At 41.7% G+C, this 23,550-nt stretch overlaps 1 protein-coding gene across 6 annotated transcripts in view; it reads left to right on the plus strand.

Annotated features, from left to right (window-relative positions):
- Positions 1–23,550, plus strand: part of COL8A1 (collagen type VIII alpha 1 chain) — a 193,869-nt gene that overhangs the window by 133,299 nt on the left and 37,020 nt on the right. Inside the window, exon 1 of one of the 6 annotated variants that reach the window (XM_069204894.1) lies at positions 13,242–13,403. The exons of the other annotated variants lie outside the window; for them this stretch is intronic. The gene's annotated coding sequence lies outside the window, so the exon portion shown is untranslated. Of the gene's footprint in view, positions 1–13,241; positions 13,404–23,550 lie in introns of those variants that run through there. 6 annotated transcript variants of the gene reach the window in all.

The following is a 23,550-nucleotide window of genomic DNA, read 5'->3' on the forward strand; positions in this document are numbered from 1 at the left end:
TCCCCTTATCTTTGTTGGTACTGAGAGTTCCAACAATTGGCAATATAAAATCTGGAGAGGTTCAGGATCATCAGTGTTCTGCCATAAGAACCCACTACCACATACCAGAAGTTATGAATCTGGATGTTTGCTATCAGTCACAGCCCACCCTTATCTGCTATACACTTTCCCAGGGAAGCCTGGGCTGTATTCCTAATCAAGATAGCCACTCTCTCAACACACCACACCTGATCCATACAGGCAAAGTAACTGATCCATTTTTGCCCCTTTAGTGCTTCTTCACACTCTTTTTTAGGTAAGTGAGCCTCTTGAAAGAATATTCTATTGGCTTCTGAGAGCCTTAAGTACTCAGATCTTTCTCCTTCTACCTTTTACTCTCAGTGCATTCACATTCTACGATAAGAACTCCAGAGTGCCTGCTCTAACATACCCTGCCATTTCTCCCAGCAGCCTTAGTAGCTGCAGTACCATTCTTGAGTGATTGCCCACAGCCATTTTCTTTTATACGTATTATCATCTTTAGTTGTACATAAGGATTTTTTGATGTTTTCAACTTGATATACCCTACCCACTCCCCCAACTCTCTGACACCACATGATTGTGACACCCACCACCCCACCAGAGTTCTCCCATCTAATCTATTGGGCATTCTCATTATACCCATTTGAGTTATCCCTCTAATGTCATTCTGCTTTTCTGCTTTAATTTATTTTATTAGATTTTCCACCTCACCTGGTTCTCTGAGGTTCAGCATGCAATTTTCCCACATGAATTTAAGAGTTGCAGGAAATCTCAGCTAAGCTGTAGCACCCAGTTCCCTTAGTTCTTTTATATGTTTCCCCAACTTCCATCGCCAGTCCTGTATTGCTCTTTAAATATGTGACCTGATACAGAAGGACCAGCTTTATGTCTTGAAACTACCTGCTTTAAAAGCTGCTGCAATAATATGTTCTTTTGGGGAGTAGGACGTGAAGTTAACTAGGATCTTCCTAGCGTTTTTCCTATTTGGGTTCTCCCTAGAAGGGTCTATATGTATTCTGTGAATGTCTGTGTATAGAGTGTAAAGATGTGATAAACCTTAAGAATAGTTTTGTCACAATTCCTCTTTTATCCTCCATCTCTGCTCCCTCTTTAATGTTCAACAATCTCATGTTGCTGAGACTTGCATTGTTTCCTTAATTCTCCACTTTATCCCGAAGTTCCTTCTCTCTTTTTTTCAGTTTACTGATCTCCTCTCGGTTTACCTTCACTTCTTCGTTGAGAGTCTCTAGAGAAACCTTTAGCACATCTATTCTTTGTATTAACTTATCAATTTTCCCCTTTACTGTCTCACATGTGTCTTGTATACGTGCTTCTCTAAGATTGCGAATTTAGATTTTATATCTTCTGTTAGGCATTCCAATAAACTCTCAATCCCTACCTGTCCTTTAGGATTTGGCGCGGTCTCCCTCTGGGATAGACAGACAGACAGATAGATAGATAGATAGATAGATAGATAGATAGATAGATAGATAGATAGATAGATAGATAGATAGATAGATTACACCAGATACTGCAGTTGCTGGTCCTCTGCCAGACCACTGATGGTGCCAAATGATGGGCATGTTTCAGCTCTGTGCCCTTGAATTTCGCAACGCTCTTAACTCCAAAGAAGAAATGACACTATGCTAGTCCAAGTCGGTTCCCACTTTTGCTAAACTCTGAAATTTATTTTCTGTAGGTAACCCAGCTGTGGCCTCTTTGACATTTAGAGGCTCTTGCACTCGGTCATCTCTTGTCTCCATAGTGGGGATATTCTTATGCCTCTCGTTGGGGGGCGGTCTTTGGGTTTCTGAAACTAATTAGCTTTATTGCTTTGAGGACTGAACGTTAAAAAAAGACCTATGTGAATGGGTGACCTTTGGACTATGCTGGATTTTTTCCTGTGCTCCCCTCCCCCCCCCCCCCCCCCCCCCCCTCAGTTGTTCTAGCTGCTCTGTTTCTGCCTCTGGTTGGAGGAAAAGTCAGCAAGGTGGTCTCTGAATTAACAGTATGGATATATTCACAGGGTGACCACTGCTACAGTTACTGCGGTTTCTAAGGGGGCTGGGGGAGTAACTAGATGCCTACTTCCCGAGTTTGCTAAAGCCTCAGATCTTATTTTTAGATTTCGTAGTAAAGATTTGCTCCTCGCCCCTTCCTTGCCTTCGTTACACTGCCCCAGTATTCACTCACTTTTTTCCTGTTGAATGCCTTTGTTCCATTAAATTTAGAGGCACCTCTCCTGCCACCTCAGCACCCCGTCACTGAGTACTTGCCTCCATGCTGCACCCATGTGCACCTTCCTCATCCGCACTCCCTCCTGTCGTGCTACTTCCCGCATCTCTGTCGCATCCACATGCAGCTACCAGCTTGGGCTGATGCTTCCACTCCCTCCCCAGAAGGAACTGCATGCCGAGGCCTGCCGATCCTTGCAGAGCCCTTGCGTCGCTTCCCTCCAGAACACAACACTGTCACTCCGAATTTCCCCACTGGAAGTCCGCTGGACCTCCATGATGACCCCGACCACCATATGCATGCTTCCACTAACGTTCGCCCTCGCCGAGCCGGGGTACCCTTTTGCCTACGTCGGCATTGCTCCACTGCCGCATGCATTAGAGGGAATGCTCCCGGTCAGCGCTCTCAGCTAGCCACATTGTTCCCCTGCCCAGTAAAATTCTCTGTCAATAATTAGGCATTATTACCCTTTATTGAGGGTGTTAATCATTGGTACTTGATTGATTTAAACCTGTGAGCCAGTGCTGGAGGTGTGTAATGAGAGTACTGGCAGTTAACGCGCTGACCACAATCTGTGGCAGGTATCTTTGAAGCCTATTCACACCCTCTCGAGCTTCCCCACCTTCAGCCTTTGCTGGCATTAAGCCACCTGTCCCTAAATGCGTGTCATCTACTCTTTAGTCTTTGGCTAAAATTAGGATTTAGACAAACAGTACTTGATAACAGCATTCTAAACCTTAATAATATGTTGGGCCTATGTCCTCACTCTACAGAGGGTTCTATTAGAAAGTTGTATACAATTTTCATTTTGATCCGATCTGTCAAATTGCTTGGAATGCATCTTTTTGCCTTGGATACACATCTAGCCGTTTGAATTCATTACACTCAATTTGTAGCACCCCTCGTGATCCCACTATTCTCGTTTGTGCTTGTGCTTTCCTTTACTGTGCTGAGCTTTCAGCTCTATTTCGTGTGGGACAAACATCCACTGCATTGCCCGAACACATACTCCTAGAGGGCAGCAGTAACATGTACCATCCCATGCACAGTGTTGCATCCAATGGTGAATCCACCCGTTGATTAATCAGTTTATTAAACTCCACACCTATTGTGTGTTACCCTGAACCATCCGCTTCTGCACAAGACAGGATACATACAGCATGCGCCGAAGGCCCAGCCCTTTTCAACTTTATTGCACTTTGAGTGACAGCAGTTTGGCTGATCACATGTGAATATCTACTTAAAAAATGGTGCATATCTGCGCCAGGACTGGTGGCATATTAGGGGCCCAAGTGCTGCAATAGCCGAATTTACTTTTTTCTTTGACAGCATATGCCCGTCACTTTTAGACAACAGCATTTTACATTATTTTACTTTAACATACATTTACAAACAAAATTGCACGCCTGCCAAGGCTAGGCCTATTGCCTTTGCTAGTGCTTGATCTTCGGCATGTTTTGAGCAAACAAAAGAAGAAAGACTTCAGCCAGACTCGTGAAAGGCGCATTGCAGTGCTAGATGTGTCACAGGTTTGACAGAAGTCAAAGACCGGCTGTAAAAGTTACATCTATGCCAGTAATCTCTTGCTGTGCGAGAGCACTTTCTGTTTCATCCTCTGACCTTCAACGGAAAGGGGCGGGGCTAGTTCACTCCTATAACATATAACAAGATGGCATGTATTTATTTTCCGATGATCACAAAGCATTAAAAGGAAAGCACAAGGTACACTGTCTCACTGGCAAATGGCAACATAAAATTGAAGAGCTAGTCAGATGGGCAGGAATATGGTTAGAGGTGTCTGCTACAAATCCTGACATCTACTGAGCAGAGAAGGATGGAAGAAGACTGTAATGCAGTTACAACAAGATAGTGCCCGTGATATATTGGTGGAATGCTTAGAACTGTAGCTGAGTGGTCTCTCTTACACTCTCTGGTAGAATGGAACATTTTTAAAAGAGAATGGTGTTAAGAAGCAATACAACATAGGAATGAACAGTAGCAGTCAAACAAAATTAGGTGTGGGAGCTAGCTTCTTGACTGCAGAATCAAATATCTGCAGTGCAACTTTGGTATCACAGTTACTTGGGTTGCTTTTTCTTTTTGTAAGAAAGGTTTCTCACCACTTTCTGCTGCTTAGAGCTTGGTTAGTTCTCATCTTCGTTGCTGGCTGTGGGCACCAACACTCAGTTGTGGGAACTAGAATTTATTTTTCATCATCCAATTTTCACTTTGAACAAGAAGGTTAAAGGCAAAAAATTAAGAAAGAAAAAGGAAGAGAATGGCGAGAAATTGTCTAAAGGAGAAAGCAGAGATGAAAAGGTACCTGCAAGAGTGATATCAAGACAGAAAGGGTCCAATGCACAAACCGTACTTTGTAACAGAGATATTCATGTATTACAATATGCAGTTTACAGACCTACAATTGAAGACCTCCATCTTCGCCTCTCCCATATCTTCTGTGCAGTGATCTCTGCAACGATGCAGAGATCTCTGCATACATAAGCATACTACTTTGTAGTAAGTGAGGTGGGGACCAGAGGGAATGCTGGAAAAATGGGTAATGATTACTCAAAACTGAGTGTGGTTAAGGGAAATTTAAGGAGGGGTTTGGAAGTCACATGCTAAAAGAAAACACGCACTCACAGAAGAGTAAGACCGTTGCAAATTACAAACTACACTTCTGAAGTTACTACAGCCCTAGAAGTGTCAAAGCATTGGTAAATGTACTCCAACCTAGCCTTAGAACAAGTCATGCATACACATCGTCAATACTTGTAATACAACACACTCCTATAGAAGAGAATGGCCAACCCCTGGTATCACAACATACGTCAGAAAAGAGTAAATTAAAATAACTACCCATAAAACTAACTAATGTTACATTAATTAAATTAGCTTGACAGTTAAATGACAAAAGTGTGTATAATTATTGATTATGTAATATTATAAGACTCAATTAAAAAACGTAATTAAGCTTTTATTTTTTTTAAAGTAACGCTTGTTTAAATTACATAACTTTAAACACAGGTTTGCTATAAATTAATAAGAAATAAAAATGATAGTGAGGGTATTTTTTAAAATTATTCCATAAAATAATAGTAAAATTAATATATTTAAATTATTTTATTATTTCATGCCCATTTCATGAGTTAATGTGCTGCAACATTTTATTTTATTAATTCCAAATTGATAATAAATATGTTACATTTATATTATACATTAACACATTTTCCAATATTTAAAAAGAATAATAAACGTTATTAAAATTCCCTGTGCTTTCCTATTGGGAGTTCCCAACCTGGTATGTATGTTGATGTATATACGGTCTTGCATATCGTAAAGACATGCAAAAGAGTCAACAAGTGATAGTACAGGAAGCTGACTTGTGGACAGTTAATGCATTGTTTTGTAGTTTTCTTTAAAGAGAGGAGACTTCAACTGTTTCCTAAATTTGAGAAGTGTTGGGATGATCCTGATGGATATGAGTATGACGTTCCAGATCCTGGCTGCCTATTTGAAAAAAAAGCTTGCTCTCTTCTTTTTTTGTTTTTTGCTCTTATTAGTTAGCAATCAGAAGCTACCAGAGACAGTGAGCTTATCTGCAAGATAAGCTGGTGTGCTGGTCTTGAAAGCTTTGTAAATGATACAGCTGGCTTTGAAAATGGTGCAGGTTGGCACGGGAAGACTGTGGAGTTCCATCAGTATCAAGGTGATGTGATCATGTTTCTTCAGGCCCTGGATGAGTCTCGCTACTGCCTGTATGATTCCCCCAAAGTGGTGCCAATGTGGAGTCAGGGGATCATGGAGTAGGGAAAACCATCCCATTGACATGACAGCTTGAACAGCATGTTCTGAAGTTGCTTTCTGGAAGAAACTGTTTGACTTTCTTTAGAAGAGAGAGCTGGTACCAGTCCATCTTTGTGTTTTTTGGCAATTTGCTCCAGGGTGAATTCAAGTGACTTTGCACTCAGTGAAAGTTGGGGTTTGAAGCTGTCAAGGTTCATGTCATTAAGAGAGGTTTGTAATGTATTGTGTTTGTTATTCTTTGCAAATAACAGGTATTCCATCTTGGTTTGGTTGAGCATCAGATAAGTACTGAACATCCAGATCTGGATGATTTTCAAGCTATGTTTGGGGCATGGGATTTCTGAAACAGAAGTAAATGTGTCATTGCATAAATGGTGAATCCTGATCCTGACATCTGTGTATAGAGCACCAAGCTTCTCTATGTAAGGGGTGGAGATGACAGGAGACAGTACATAAAGATTGAAGGTCCCCACAGGTGAAAGGGATCTTTTGTGATCTGAAAGCGTCCATGTGACAAACTAGCGTGGGTTTGAAAGGTGGTGGTGGAGATCTCCACCAGCATGTGAAAAGTTACTAGCAGTAACTTTACACTCATCAATTCTATTGTAGGGTATTCCACACCCACATATGATGGGTGGAAACAAGTAAGTCTAATTATAAATCTCCACATATAAATAGCTAATAGTAAAGCAGTGTAGCGTTACACCTCAGTGTAGGAGTAGATCTACACATGAGTACATATCTGTCTTTACCTTTGTAAATCGGTCTGTAGTGCAGAATGATGGAAAAAAGCAGAGTCATGATCCAAGAACCAAGGAAAACCTTGGCTCCCAGCAAAAAAAGTTAAATAATTTTAGATAGATAGATAGATACTGCAGTTGCTGGTCCACTGCCAGACCACTGATGGTGCCAAATGATAGGCATGTTACGGCTCTGTGCCCTTGAATTTCACAACGCTCTTAACTGCAAGGAAGAAATGATACTTGAGAGTGCAAGACTACGGCAGGTAAATGCTGAAATGCACCATACTTTCTTTTTCATTTACTGCTGCAAATAAACTAATCAGTATGGACTCACGCTCTATATATGCATATAAATATATATATATATATGTATATATATATATATATATATATACATATATATATATATATATCCATAAAAACAAAGGTTACAGGGACATTATAGTTAATAAATAGAATTAAAAAACACCTTAGAAATTCACTTAAAAAACAAAGGAAAGGTTACAGGGACTATAGTTAGGTTCTGAATTTTGTAACACAAAACCAGAGAAATTCAGCAGTTATAGTTAGAGTTATTTCAAGTAACTATAACTTGCGTCCTAAAGTAACTATAACTAGCGCCCTCACCATGCACAGTTTTTCCTTCAATAATTTGACTTCTAATGTTTGGTTTATATTTTATTGATGTTATAAAAGTTGTCATGAGTGCTGTAATATCTGGGGTAATTAGCTGTGCATGCTTTTTTCATTTTTGCCTCGCATTTGTGATGTTGTAGCAAATTCACAAGTTTTCTTTTTTTTAAGTTTTTTTTTTGCCCTTTCAGGGCACCATAGCACCAGAGCTAGGAGGTCAGGGTGTCCCTACCCTGGCCTCTTTTCTTTTTTTCACTTTTTTTCATGGACTCAGATGAAGCTGAGTCCCAGCATGGCTGCCAACACTACTTGGTTGAAGTGTTGACAGCCAATCAGAGCTTTGCAGATCTCTGCACTAGCTTGTTATTTTCACAAAGTCATCAGGGAGGAACTGTGGTCAAAACTAGTTTTCCTTTAATTTCTCTCAAACTACTGAACAGATTTACCTGAAATAACAAAAAGCGTAACCTGCAGACCAAAAGCTAGCTTTCTAGTGTAATTCTGCCTAGAGGAGCAGGCTGCAGTTGTATTCAAAACTCTTATAGGAATTAACGTAGGAAAGGCACCTTTTTTTGTCCCCCCCTTTTCTCTGCCCCCACTTGACGGATCACCCCAAAACTTTCTATGTGTAAGAATTACCAACACAATTTTTGGGAAAAGTTTGCGAAGATTCGTCAAACGGAGCCAAAGATACAGGCAAGTGAAAAAATGTATTTTCAATGGAAACATGGTCCTAACTACAACACCAGTAGGTAGCTATAGTTAGAACCTAGTTTCCATAGACAACGTGTTTTTGTTTTGCCTACAACTTTGGCACAGTTTGATGAATCTTCACAGAATTTTCAGAACTAGCACGCTACTTACTTCAGCTATTGCCTTTAAACTTTTGGGGTGATCCATCAAGCAGAGGCCAAGAAACGGGGCGGTCGCAAAACATGTTTTCCCCATACAATTTCCCATAGGGTTTTTGAACACGACTACAGCCCAAACCGCTAAAAGGAATTACACCAATTTTGGCATAAAGCAAGATCTTGGTCCAGAAAGAGCTTTTTATAATTTGGTGTTAATCCATTCAGTAGTTTTGGAGTTATTAAAGGAAAAAGAAATATAGATATCTAGGGACACGGATCTTCGGCACATCTGACAGATCTCCTGCTGAGATCTGATTGGCTGCAAGCACTTCAACCAGTAAGTATTGGCAGACATCTTTGGACTCTGACTCAGCCAAGTCCCAAGAAAAAAAGTAAAAAAACAGAAGGGGACAGGGTAGTAATACCCTGACCCCCAAGGCCTGGTGGTGAGGTCCAAAAACATTATTTATTTTTTTTGCTGCAAAAAATACAGTGGATCCGCAAATCCGTGGCAAAAACGTTTTTTTTTAGAAAGGCCAGTTCTTCATGTGCTGCTGCATCACTCTTACTCCGGTCTTCTCCTTACTTTTCCCTCGTTCTCACTGCTTTCACTTTGCTTTCCCCATATTTATTGTGGCTTCTCCTTGCTTTTCCTCTATTGTCGCTGCTTTCTTCTTGCTTTTCCCCTGTTTTTAGAGTGCCTTCTTCTTTCCTTTCCCTAATTTTTGCTGCTTTCTCTTTGCCTTTTCCCAATTGTTTTCAGTGCCCGCTCCTTGCTTTCCCTCATTTCTGCTGCTTTCTTCTTGCTTTAACCCAGTTTTTTTGAGTGCCCTCTCCCTCCTTTTCCCTCGTTTTCACTGCTTTCTCCTTGCTGCCCTGTTTTTTTGTGTGCCTCTCTCTTTGCTTTCCCTCATTTTCACTGCTTTCTCCTTGCTTTTTTCTCATTTGTGTGTTCCTTCTCCTTGCTTTTCCCTCATTCTCTCTGCTTTCTCCTTGCTTTTCCCCCTGTTGTTTGTGTACCATCTACTTGCTTTTCCCTATTTCTCACTGCTTTCTCCTTGCTTTTTCCCCTGTGTTTTGTGTGCCTCCTTGCTTTGCCTCATTTTCACTTTCTTCTTGCTTTTTCTTTAGTTTTTTTGTATGTGGTTTGGATGCATGCCTGGGGTTGGCCGCAGGACCTGGCCACAGGCCAGGCCCTGTGGACAACCTCACGCTGTATTAAAAAAACATAGAAATTCACTGAAAAAACTTATGTTATAGTTAGGAAGTATCATTTAGAAAACCTTAAAAATTCACAAAAAAATAAGGCCCTGATTTATACTTTTTGACGCAAACCTGCGCTAATGCAGGTTTGCGTCAAAAAGTATAGCGCTGGCTTGCACCATTCCAGGAGGCTAGAGTCAGAAAAACTGACGTTAGCCGGGTGGGGGGTGGTGGTATGGGAGATGGGTGTTTAACACCAAAAAATTACACTAGGCTGGTTAGAGTAAAAAAAGATGACTCTAACCAGATTAGTGTTATCTAATGGCACTAAACCTACCATGCCACATGACTCCTGCCATAAAAAATGCAGGAGTCATGCCCACCACCCCAATGGCCAGCAGAGTGGACAAGGGTCCCCTGGGCATGGCCATTGCAACCTGCGCCATGTATGGAGGCCCATATCTGGGCCCCCTATGGCATTTAAAAAAAAAGGTAAATACTTACCTTTACTTACCTGTACTTAACTGGGATGGGGTCCCGCATCCTCCGCTGTCCCTCTGGTGTGGGTAGGGGTTCCCCTGGGGCCTAGGGAGGGCACCTGCAAACTCATTCCATGGTGTTCCACCATGGAATGAGTCCATGGTGGAACACACAGGCGTTAAATAATGGTGCTAAGCAATTAGAAGTTACATGCACAAAGCAAAAGAAAAGGTAACTATAACTTCCGCCCTCACAATGCACTGCTAATTACCCCCAATTGCATCTTGCATGACATCACTGGTAATGTCATTGCAACATTTGCAGTAAAATTATTGATCTGAAAACTGTGCATGGCAGTGCACAAGTTATAGTTATTTGCAATAACTCTAAGTATGACAGCTGAATTTTTGTGATTTTGTGTGTGTAAATTCTGATCCTTACTATTACATACTTGTAACCTTTGTTTTGTTTAGTGAAGATAGATAGCTAGCTAGATAGATAATAGATGGCCTCGCCCACAGATAACCTTCAAGCTGCCATTTACAAATGTGAAAAAATCACAAATTCACAGATACACATTGGAGAATTCCTGCATACAAAGGTGACACCTCTGCAAACACAACTGTCTTTTTTGATCAGCTTTTCAGATTTGCATGCAGAGGCACAGCCTTTTTCTATATATAAGTATGACATAGACAAGTAGAAGTATTTGTGGAGTGCTTCCAATATCTTTAGAAGACAAGAAACCATTTCGGTTCAGAGAATAGGAAAATATTTCAGCTAGGTTTCAGAACTTCAAGGGAGCTTATTTTTAGGTATTGGAGTTAAAATTAATATGATCGATTAAACTTTACGATTTCCATATAGGTGAGGGAATCCATTAAAGAGAGCAAGCCTTCGAGACTGGCCAAGTACAAAAGCATGCTTCGAAGTCTCAAACTCACCCCTTGTGAATGAAAGGCGAGGTTTCTGCGGCTCGATCACCTCAGTCATACTGCAGCCCATATTTATACTTTTTGACGCTAAACTGCGCTAACGCAGTTTAGCGTCAAAAAGTTTTGCGCCGGCTAACGGCATTCTGAAGCGCCATGCGGGCGCCGTATTTATTGAATGGCGTTAGCCGGCGCAAGCAGACCGGCGCTGCCTGGTGTGCGCGAGAAAAACCACGTACACCAGGCAGCGCCGGCGTAGGGGGAAAATGGCGCATGGGCGTCTTAAAATGGGGCAAGTCAGGTTACGTCGAAAAAATCGTCGTAACCCGACTTGCGCCATTTATTTTCGACGCCCATCCCCCATCAACATGACTCCTATCATTGTAAAGATAGGAGTCATGCCCCCTTGCCCAATGGCCATGCCCAGGGGACTTCTGTCCCCTGGGCATGGTCATTGGGCATAGTGGCATGTAGGGGGGCACAAATCAGGCCCCCCTATGCCAAAAAAAATTATTAAAAAAAAATAAAAAAATACTTACCTGAATGTCCCTGGGGTGGGTCCCTCCAGCCTTGGGTGTCCTCCTGGGGTGGGCAAGGGTGGCAGGGGGGGTCCCTGGGGGCAGGGGAGGGCACTCTGGGCTCATTTTGAGCCCACTTGTCCCTTAACGCCATGCCTGACCCAGGCGTTAAAAAGCGGCGCAAATGCGCCGTTTTTAGCCACGCCCACTCCCGGGCGTCTCTTTTGCCCGGGAGTATAAATACCACGTAAAGGCCTGGGAGTCATTTTTTAGACGGGAACGCCTCCCTTGCATATCATTAACGCAAGGAAGGGGTTCACGCTAAAAAATGACGCACATTCCGGGAACTTTGGCGCTATTCGCCTCTAACGCCATAGTATAAATATGGCGTTAGTTGGCGTTAGTTTAGCGTCGAATTTGCGTCGAAAAAAACGACGCAAATTCGGCGCAAACGGAGTATAAATACGGCCCTGCATTTACTAAAAGAGGGAGCACAAGCGAGACATGCTCTAAGAAAGAAACAGGTTTGTTTTCACGAACCTAAATATGAATGATGTTCTAATAACAGATCCAGAACTAAAAGCATTGAAAACTCCCCTGACGGTACTTGACAAGAGTAAATTGAGTGTTGATTTTGCAGATCGTGCACAAAATAATGGGTGGAACAAATAGAAATAAAAGTATATACTAATCGCAGATTAAAACAAGCATTGGCAAAGACAGTTGGTCTGGCGTAGCAGCCAAACTTGGCTTTATGAATGTTTTATTTTATAATAGTTTTTTCTATTGAGAAAGTTACTTGACACTCATTAGTCCGAAAAAAATGGTTAAAAGAATGTTCTGTGGTTTAAAAAATCACACATTACCATAGTAGTGTCTGGCACTGAAGTGAGCTACATTTTGTGCCGAAGTGCTCCTGTGAAGGGACAGAACGCCGTCACACACAGAGAAGTTAGCCAATGGCTGAAGATGCCTTTCCCTTCTTCTCTGCTGTGTGATATAGCGGGTGGGAGAAACATGTAAATGACAAAACAACAGATTCATTGCTGAAGCGGGTTTGCTGAAATCCCCTACAAGTACATTAGTCATAGAAATCTAGAAAAATTTAAAGGTATTGGGTAAAGCCAAACCCCAAAAAAGGAAAACGTTTATTTTTGTACAATAAAGTCTGTTTAATAAAACCTAAACGAATAAATGTGCTTACCTGCCAACTATCCAAAATGGTGGGTTTGCTGGTTAAACCAGGATGGGCAGGGAAAACGCAAAAAAAAAAAAATGTACTTGGTTGGGTCAAAAACGCTCCTAACGCCTCACAACCTCCACCTTTCTTAGTAATAAACAGCTGATAAAGTGGACACTACACACCTGCAACGTATTTTCCTTCAATAGCAGCTTCCTTTAACAGGCTTTTTAAGGGCTGAAGTTATTTCTTTTTGGCCTCCTTGCCGGCATTGGTCTCAAAGTTTTTAGAAACGAACAATGCCTACCATGAAATGTGAATTACATCCACGCTTTCCTTTCAACGTATACTGTTAAATAGTGCCATCTAGCGTCTAAAATGAAAACTCGCTTCCTTAATGAGCTTGATTAACTTTCAGGATGAACCTCCCAAAAGCAGGCTACACGCTCAACGGGACAATAGATATGGTATCTTATTACGGCTGCACGTTTCTTTGGTAGCATGTCTCACTAAGATACGTCAACAGGCACAGACGAACGGAAGTGGATACGAGGGATTGGTGAAATCACCCAGGGGTGTCAGATTGATAACTACGCCCCTGCAGGGATGCGAAGGCAAACCGAGTTTCAGGACGGGACAGGGCAATTGCTGCTGAGTGGCAGCAGGGAGCTGTGCACATGTTCAAAGTACGCATGTCCCTTTGGCTGGCTGTCTTGCGGCTTTGTGAAGTTTCCTGGCTCCAGTGACCATTGTGGGTCAGAGCTGGGAGAGACGACGCAAGGAAAAAAGATCATTGTCAGGTAAGTGCCTTTTTAAAAATGTATTCTTATTGTATGCCTCTCCTGCCCTCCACCCCATTGTAAATACGAGCTAGCCACCAATGATAAAAGCAAAAGTGTGTTAATTCAAGGGTACATTCCAGTGCAAGGATGATTAGGACTGAAAATATCACACATATCTATAATAATGAGACACTGGAGCTATTCTACAATACTTCCTGGATTTAGAGGAAGGATAGTGTTGTAACTGGGAAACGGTCTTTTTAACAAATGCTTTAGTACAAATAGCTTTTACAACGAAACTGGCACCACAGAGGTGTCATTAATATACCCGTCTTTGTGGCGAATCATTCACTATTGTATAGGCCTCTCAACACATGTTAATTCAGTTCTTTACCATTTGGGAAGCTGAGATAGGGGCAGTTTTAGGGGTAAGGGTGTGGGATCGGGTTTAAGGCTCTGGGCTGGGGCAGTTTAAGGCCTAAAGAAGCTGGGGAAGAGGCAGTTTTAGGACTAAGGATGTGGGGAGGGTTGCACTCCGTTGAGGATTTAGGGCTCAAGGCTGGGAAAGGGACATGCTGAGGGCTAACGAAGCTGGGGAAGGGATGTTTTTAAGGCTAAGGGTGTGGGGGGTTGGTGCGACTGCATGATGCAGGGGCCTGAGGATATCCCGGAGGTGGCTGCTGGCGACGCTTGGGGGAATTGTGCAACAGCTCCTTTTATGCTGTGGTGGTCTGGCAGCGCCAGCCTATGTGTGGCATTATCCAGGACCTGCAGCAGTGAGACTGCTGCACGAGCCCCAGGTAACCAGAGGGGGGTACGGCGAGGGAAATCTACCTTTTGAGAGGCCCAGAGTTATCCTGGAAGTGGATTGCTAGTGTAGCACATGCACATTAAGCCACAGCCACTGAACATTGGTCAATTAAACTAAACAGTGTCCATTAACTTACAACATATGCGCGTTGGCAGCAAACACTGATCAATGTTATTCCCCAAAGCGGCATTGATAATTGGCTCCTTTCGTTCCTTCTCCAATGTAAAAAAAAAGTAAGTGGAAATGTTTGTTTGCGCGCACGTTATTGTTGAACAATAACTGGCATGTACTACTATTTGGTGTTAAAAAGCTAATCTTTAAAAAAGAACATGTTTGTAGTTCCATTATTTCTATGCTCATTTATTTGACTGCATGTTTTTTGTCTTCATTGTAGCAATTGGAGTGATAATGCCAGTTTCGTTGTAATGGCTTTGTTGTAAAAGTCATCAGGTTTCAGCCTTTCATTGTTGTGTCATACCTCAGTTGTAACGATATAGTAGCAAATGAGGAAGGTATAAATGGTTCTTATGTATGCCAGCCAGTGGCTTGAAAATGTTAAGCCTCGATTGGTTTATCTGTGCAAAGACTGCAAAATTACAACTGTGCCGGAGGCAGGGTTATATATTTTGTGTTTTTTTGCAGATTTATATAGCGCAAACTCGACCCAAAGGGGTTGGATCACTTTATATGAAGACCAGTTACATTACACAAGGACACATTCATTTTATTTGGTAGGCAGGGGAACATTAAGGAATTTGCCTAGAACCACAGGATGTTGAGCGAATACAAGACTTGAACCTAGTTCCCCAGCTCCAAAGCCAGCAGCTCTGGCCCTTATGCCACATTCTATCCCAGTTAGTTAGGAAGGATATCTGTGCAACAAGCAGGGAAAGTGCTGTATTCAATTGCTACCATAGGCGGCTACTGACTGTAGACTAGGTGTGGTTATCGCCTAATATTGATACACTGACTACAAGCTTGGCTTCAAGTCTCCTAAGGGGTAAAATACAGAGTGTGTGGACAGCTTGAAAGTTAGAGCTGGATATTGTCAATGTTCCTCAAAACCAGTGGAGGCCAGTAATTTTAGGAGGAGGGGTAAGCGGGCGAGGGACACATACAAACTCATTCTCATTCATTCACACACACATTCACACACACATTCACACAAACATCCATTCACACTCATTATCAAATATTCAAACATACAAGCACGCACTCACCAAACACTAATCTAAAAAAAAAATACACTTACTTTCAGCTCTGCCTCGAAGGTCCCAGGAGGGTTGTAACTGCTGCCTTCCTTCACTGGCTAACCTAAGGTTAGCCAATGAGGGAAGGCAGCAGTCAAAACTTGTCACAGAGTGGGATGGGGTAAGTGAGACTGCTGACCCTACCCCACTCTGTGACAAGGTGTCACTGATTGACATTTGGCCCTGGGTGCTTCAGGGCTTAAAACTGAAGCGACCAGGTCTGAAGCAATCAGTGATGTTCACCCCCATCATGAGGGGGTGGCCTTGAGGCACCTTTGCTAGGCTGAAGAGGTCACTCCCACAGGGCTGTGACTTTTCAGCTCAGCAAAGTTCAGCTCAGGCAGACGGGAGTCTGCGCAAATAGCATATGTCTAGCTCCTTGCTGCCTGCCCTGAAAATGACCTTGGGTCAGCCTGACAGACACTCTTACTGAGGGGCAAAAGGTGGAGGGGTGCCCCCTCAGCCCCAAAGGACAGGCAGAGGCTCCTCAAAAAATTACAATTTGGAAATTGGAAGTAAATACATTTGCAAGGAATTTGCTGTTATAGCCAGAGCTGATGACTTTGAAGCTGGAGAACCAGTTTCAAGACCCGGCGTCAGCTCAACATCCTATGATTCTGGGCAAATCACCTAAGCTTACCACGCATAAACAAATGAATGCGGCCTTGCATATTGTAACAGGTGCTCATGTAAAACACACCAACACCTTCGGGTCAACTTCGCAGTATACAAAACTGCAAAAATAAACAAGAGAAGAGACTCTGACCTATTTTCTTTAGCCTTCTAAAGGCATTCATTTTGCTGTTCCAACCATTGCGGTTCGATGAGGACTGGGTATGCTGAGCACTTAAATTCTTCGAAAGCTTTCCACTGCCTTTCTCTTCAAGGAAGACAGATGCAAAGTACTCTTCAAGGCTAGCTTTCATGATGAAACAGTTTGGTGCTTTTTCAAGTAAGGACAAAACTTTACATGGTAGGAACAGGTTAAGAAGGGGATGTCAGAATATATTTCCCCAGGTCGGTGCCCTCCCTCAACGTTCCATGACAAATGGCTTAAATCGGAAAATCATAGTACAGATACTCACCAAAAGAGTACAGGGGCTGAAGGGATTGAAGGACATGGTTGAAATGTCGTGTGTTTCATAAAATGTCCGCATTTTCCTAGCTGCTCTATATTGTCCAAAGCAAGGAAATGGTGGTTCTCCCACAACTAATGAAAAAATTCTGAAATGCACGAGGCCCTCAAGTCTCATATGCCCACAGTATTACGTGATTATGCTTTAGATATTCTCCATTTTGAGACATTGACTTGCAGAGTTCAAAAGTTCATATAGCACAACATTTTCCTTTAGTGGCTTGAATCAAGTCCCTGACAATCCATTGTGGGAGATTTGAGCAATCTAAAGGTTCACGTTTTTGAATTCCATATGAGCTCATTGAACTTTTCATTTTTTCTGAGCTTCATCAACTTAGTATTCCAGAGTTTTGTAATAATAACTCTTCCAATTAACTGGATGATTCGCCTTTAGTTTGTCATAAAATGTCATTATTTTTGTAAAACCCCCAAAAATTACATAAATCGCTGCTCAAAATGTGGAAAAGGAGTAAAGCACCCTTAAGTCATATATATTCCATTCTTTGTTCTTTATTTAAAATGAGATATGTTAAGGGAGAAATATATCAGAGATTTGAGCACATTCTGCAGAATACTACACGACCTGGAGGTTGCATGTTTAAAACTCAATTCAGTAGTCCAGGGGTGAACCTAAACTGAAGGAGTCTGCGGGTAATTTGAAGGTCATAGTTTCCATTGTCAGTCAAATTGCTTAGTGGCTTAATGCAGTTTCCACAGCTATTGAAATATCCTGGTAAAATAGAATTGAGGATGACTGGACCTGCTGTAGATAAATGTGCTTGTAGTCTGTTCATGGCTGTCCTATTTAAACATTATTTTGCCTGTTCAATAGTGATCACCTAATGCTGAATGTTGGTCTTTGGTTTAAAAATATCTACTGCTCATTTGGTGGATACTGTGCTGATGGACTGAGCTATAACCAGTATGAGTTGCTGAAATGCCTCAACTAAGTAAGCCAACTTGTGGATATTAGATTTCGTCATTTACCCCTCTTAGTCCCTCTTAATGAGTGAGCCGGAAGTTTTCCGATATCAAATTCCCTCAATTTCAAGTTTTCTCCCCGGTAAGGGGTATAACTACACCGAACTGGTAATACCGGATGCCTTTGCCTGCATTTCCTCCATCTTCATTTTCTGTGTGTTCAGAGAAGGCAGAAAGTGTCACTGCGAGGGCCTTTGGAGGATGGGGGAGTGTGGAAACGATGGGTCAAAGCCTGTCTTGGGGAACACTGTCTAATCCCTGAGTCCTGCTGCAGGGATAGAGCGATGTCTCGGCTGTGCTGTCCGTCAGCATGTAAAAGGTTATGTCTCTGAACCAGGAATTAATGGGCCCAGAGATTTCGGACCCAATAATACCTGGAAGCACTCCGGATAGCAAGGGGGCAAAATTCACGCAGGTCAAACTCTGCCTCGCATAGTGAGGGCCTCAGAGGTCACAGAGCTTGGGAGGGGATCCCATAAAATGTAAGGCTGTGTAGATTAAATAAAAACTCAGTGCAGTCAAATGTGTTGTGTGGTTGCAGTGTAACATGTGCAGTTAGACTGAAACACCGATTAGTAACACTAGACTAGCTGAGATTATGGACATCATGGATAGAATTAGGTTGCAGTAGAGTGATTGAATTTACGTTCTTTAATAAACTGTTTGAAAAGGCTTAAAAGGCCATTTACATGCTTTGTGAGTCTCCCTCTGACTCGCACGGGTTATTCTGATTGCACTAGTTATTCAGTGGTCATGTCGTCACGGGCATGGCCACTGACTCTGAGGATAGTTCAATAAACAAACTCAGTGGCTTTAGCAGCTAAGAGGCTTTATACCAAGGAAGCACCAAGAAGTGCAAGAACGGGGGTGGGTAGTCTTTGCAGGAAGACGTCGGCTTGTTCGGAAGGTCCTCCTTTCTCTTCCTTGTAGCACGTTTTGGCTAATAAATAGACTTTTTACTTATGTTTTTACAGAAAACGGTGACCAGTTTAGGTGTAAATGGGACTGAAATTAGAAATTAAAAGAAGCAGCTGTCTGAATCCCCTTTAGCACATTGTGTTCTCTTTTGATGTAGATAGGTATTACGTCAGATGGCAGTGTGACATTTTAAAAAGTTTTTGTATGGCGCCTAAGCTCTAATGATTGTGAATATTACAGAGAGAACCCCATTTACAAAGGTTTGAAAGAGCAAACAACATACAGTAATTTACACAGGGGATAAGTTACCCTACTAATGTACATTATAAAGATATAGCAATTCATAGAGGAGTTTGGTGACAATATTGAGCAATGAGTTCGAAGGCAAAATTCCTGTATAACTTCACCCAACTCCGAGGTGTCTTGCATAATCCCTCTAAAGTGTAGTTGAGGGCGTGTTAATTGTAATACTACACAGTCACACCACCTCACGTCCTCCAACTCTCTTTTAATTCTTTGAACTATAATTGCAGTTACACTGAATAAAGGTGGATTGTTCAAAGCAAAACGTAACATTGCAATAAGTAATTAACCAATGGTCTGATTTAGATATTGGCGGAGGAGTTACTCCAGGACAACGGTGACGGGATATCCCAGCTGCTAAAATCTAAGTCCCATAGGAAATAATGGGATTTAGATTTCGGAGGACGGGGTATCCGTCACGGTTGTGACGGAATAACCATCTGCCAATATCTAAATCAGGCCCTAAGTATTAAAAAAATCAGGGCCAAACTACATTTCAAACATTTTCATGTCGTTTCAAAAGTGGGTGTTGTTCAGAATGTGTGGTAACATGCAGATTCTCACTTTCTTTCAATTTTTATACACGTTTTGGAGGGCTGCTGTGTCTATAACATCAATAAATCAGTCCCAACCACATATAATCCTACTTTTTAAAATCATCATTGCACATGAAAATAAAAATTAAAGCTGCAACATTATGAATTATGTTATATGTCGGTCTGCATTTTAAAATTCGGTTACATAGGATCACTGCATACTCAATGGTTCCTCGAAATATCTACTTTGTTTAGTGCCATGCTACAAAGGTCTATAAAAACCAGTGCCTACAAAGAACGAATGCTAAGGTTGAACCAATCATAAGACCTTCTGCTCATATCACTAGATGCAGCAAAACCTGGCCAAACTACCAATAGGAATCATCAGCCCGCGATCTGGTTATTGGAGGGGATGGGAACAGCAGTAATGGGCCACTTTGTAGTGGAAAGCAATGTTTCTCCTATTCATAGGTGCAAGAGATGATCATGAATTTTAATATATCAGTGAACTTTACAGAAAAAGGGAAATATAACCTAAATCTGAAAAGGGGGGAGGAGTTTGCATGTACCTTGGCCAATGTTATTGTAAATTTACCTCAGAAAGAGTCGCTCAACCTTATAACCATGCTTGGGGTTTCCACGCGTTCTGTTTTGAAGACTCGTCAAGGTGACTCCTCATAACTGACAGCCTGGAGTTACTTTTATGTTTAAGATTATGTTGTTTAGCTCAGGCACACTGAAAACTGCTTCTCAGCGCTGGAACACAGAGTCGGCACACAGTGAGAAAGAGGTTATATGTAAATGGTACCAGAACTGTTCGGGTTTGTTTAACTGACGGTACAGATGTTGTTATCAGTTCATAAATGCGGACAGGTCAGATTGTGGTGTACATTTGGTGACATGATTGGGTGTTCGAGGTTACAGTGACTGAGTCTTAAATGCATTAACAGGACATACTTGCATATATAGGCAGAAACCATGGTGTATTATAGGGGTTAGAACAGGTTTGCTGTAAGTTTTGATCTGAACTGCATCACTGATTGCGCCTGTTAGACTCCTCTCTGTAGATTATTCCAGAGGGTAGTGGCTGCCACTGAGAAATGCCAGTCACCGCTGGCCTTGCATCTAGCGCTAACTATGACCAGGAGATGTTTTTCTAAATGCACGTTGCTTGTATGGTGTATGGAGTATGGACCATTGTTTTCTTGCAGGCACTTGGGTGCTGTGACTTGAATGCATTTATACTTGAGGCAGAGGATCTTTAACATGATATTGTCTTTTGTGTAAGCTACTGAAGTGGGTTACTATTGGTTCATTTTTAGTCCAAACATCAGTAACAAGCATGACTGTAGCCAAGCGTTGAGTTAATCACGCTCCCTTTCCGCCATGGGGTGGTGTTGCGGGCGTATGAAAGAGAGGATTAACGTATGTGTTTAATTTGATGCAATTATTTACAATGTTTTCTGTCATTCTTAACTCAATGCTTTTGAAAATATATTATCTGGGCATCACCTTACCAGCTAAAGTTGACAATCAGTGGGCCCTAATTTATCTCTGATTCGGTAGAGTTGGTGCCATATTATTAAATGGATTAGACAATATCTTCAGTCCTACTGTAGCAGCGGTTCCCTCTTGAGCAAATTATTGACCTCTCAGATATGGCCAACATCTTTCACTTCAGAACTCTCATTACTAAATTCAGTCTCCTATTGACATTACCACCAATCAGATCGCATACTACTGAAAATAATGTATGTTAAAAAGCCTTAACCAACTAATGAACCTCATATTCAGAAGCTTCCAATGTCATTACATTTCTGAGTCTCAGTTATTTAACCCATGCAACAGTTCCTGATTCGTAATATTGTCATATGCAGCCTTGGTGTTCCCATAATTAACTGCTATTGCTTTCTGTGCAGGGCATTGCGAACAGTAAATGCGGTATGGAGATTGCAATAACTGCAGTTTGCATGCCAGCCCACATAATTATTGCATGGTGTACTATGAAATTACAATTATTGCAATTTAAATATTTAAATATATTCCTACAAAACTCCATCTCTATGTACTTTGCATATATATATATATATATATATATACACACACACACACACACACACACACACACACATATCTATACAATATATATATATATATATATATACATATATATATATATATATATATATACAGATACATTTTTCAAGGTGCATAGATGTAGAGTTAGGATTAGTGAAACTATACTTACCTATATCTATACTTATCATCAATATATTATGGTAGTTGATACTTCGGCCACAATATCTAGGCAGGCCAATATTTCTGTCATCAATATTCTAATAAACAACCTCGTGGCATATAAAAATAAACAAAAATGCACAGATGCATACTGAAGGAACGTGTAATTAGCATGTGCACATCATGTGGACAATAAGGCTACTGGCACACATCCCCCTAATCTCACCCACACAGGCATCTAAACCCATGTCCTGTCTGTCTGTTCAATGTTCTTGCCCCTGACCCTAGAACACAAGCAAACAACACTGGTTAGTGCCAGCGTTCTAAGAATTGTGATCGGATGAGAAAAAGACAGCTTTCCACGTTCTGGCTAAAATGCAGTTCTCTTCTAGAACATAATAGCCATTTGGTGGTCTATGTTTATTTAATGGTTTAATTGAACATATGTATGTATCCGAGACATGGGACCCAATAAGAAATATTTTGAGCTGTAACGTTAAGTTTACGTCTGAATGAGGCTACATTTACACACGTCAGTAATTCAGAAACGGAACCCTGTTGGGCATGAATGGTTTTATTAATGCAGTTGTTTCTGTAAAAAGTGCACATAAATTTGCAATAGTAAAACCCACGCAAGGCATGGGAAGTAGGCTGAACAAGGCTTTGTTAGCCTTGCAAGTGTGTGAGCGTCCACAAACATGCACATTTGCAGCCATTCACATACTAAAACCTGACTAATTCCCAAACCGGAAATGGTTGGAGATTACTCCAAGCAATAGCTTGAGTGACTCACCTTCTAGGATATGAAGTGCAATGGATAATCCGCAGATCCGGTGACAGTGTAAAAGAAGAGCTCTCATCAAGGCGAAAAATGAAAACCTGCTCCCAGCGTGCCTTCCCAGGCATACTGTCATACATGTTCAGTCAAAAGCAAAAAAGTGTAAAAGTACATTCAGGTAAAGTTATATAAATCTTCGTGCATCAATCTCATGTTATCTGGGAAAAACTAGCAGTGGCAAAACCAATAGGAGTCGACTTAGGGATTTATTGGTTTTGCCAACGGTGTTTAGAATTGCTGTACAGCATCATCGATGCTCTGCAGCATGACTAAAGAGGAGTACAAAACATCCTATAATGCTGTGGGTTGCCTCATTTGGTCTGTCCTCCACTACCCATGCATGTTCAGCCCCATGGGCTGAAGCAGCTGTAGCAACACAGCTCTGAGGGTGCAGTTAGGGGGAAGCAACAAGGAAGGTGTGGGTGAGGGATGCTACAGGGAGGGTGCAAGTGGGGAGAAGCAACATGGAGGGTGCAGATGTGGGGAAGAAAACAATATCGGGAGGCAGCATCGTGGAATATGGGAGAAAAACAAAATGGAAAAAAGAGAAAGCAATGTGGAGCTGGGTGGAGAAAAACACAGGCAAGAAAGCAATGTGGGGGAGAGAATCACACAAGGGCAAGTACATGATGGATGAGGCTGAGGAGAAGCACATTTTCGAGAGAGAGCAACACGGAACGGGGCTGAGGAGGGAAAGACATACATGAGGGAGACAGCTGGAAAATACATTCCCTCTTGTAGAGTGGTTAACCAAAAAGAAAAAAAAGTAGTGCCTGAAAAGTAAGCAGTGGTAGGACACAAATAATGCAGACATGCTTCAGAGGAGGGACAAACTCATGAAAAGGAACATAAGCAAGCAAATGACTGCGACAATAAAGACACCAAAGTCAAGTAATGGGTAGGCTTTAAGTCCACTGTTTCCACAAACAGATAGATTGCACTGTCCTGCAAGGGATATCTAAAGATGTGATACATAAAAAGATTTCTTTTAATTCCATCACCATTATTACAAACACTTAGCTCTGATCAACCCAATAAACAAGTTAAACCCATGTATGCAAACGAATACTTCAATAAGTCCTTTGACAGCAAAAGGCACACAACCCACACAAAAGTTACACCCACCCAAGGCAGAATTCTCAGAATAGTTCTTCA

This window comes from Pleurodeles waltl, chromosome 8 (genome assembly GCF_031143425.1).
Source record: "Pleurodeles waltl isolate 20211129_DDA chromosome 8, aPleWal1.hap1.20221129, whole genome shotgun sequence".
In the NCBI taxonomy this organism is placed as follows: Eukaryota; Metazoa; Chordata; class Amphibia; order Caudata; family Salamandridae; genus Pleurodeles; species Pleurodeles waltl.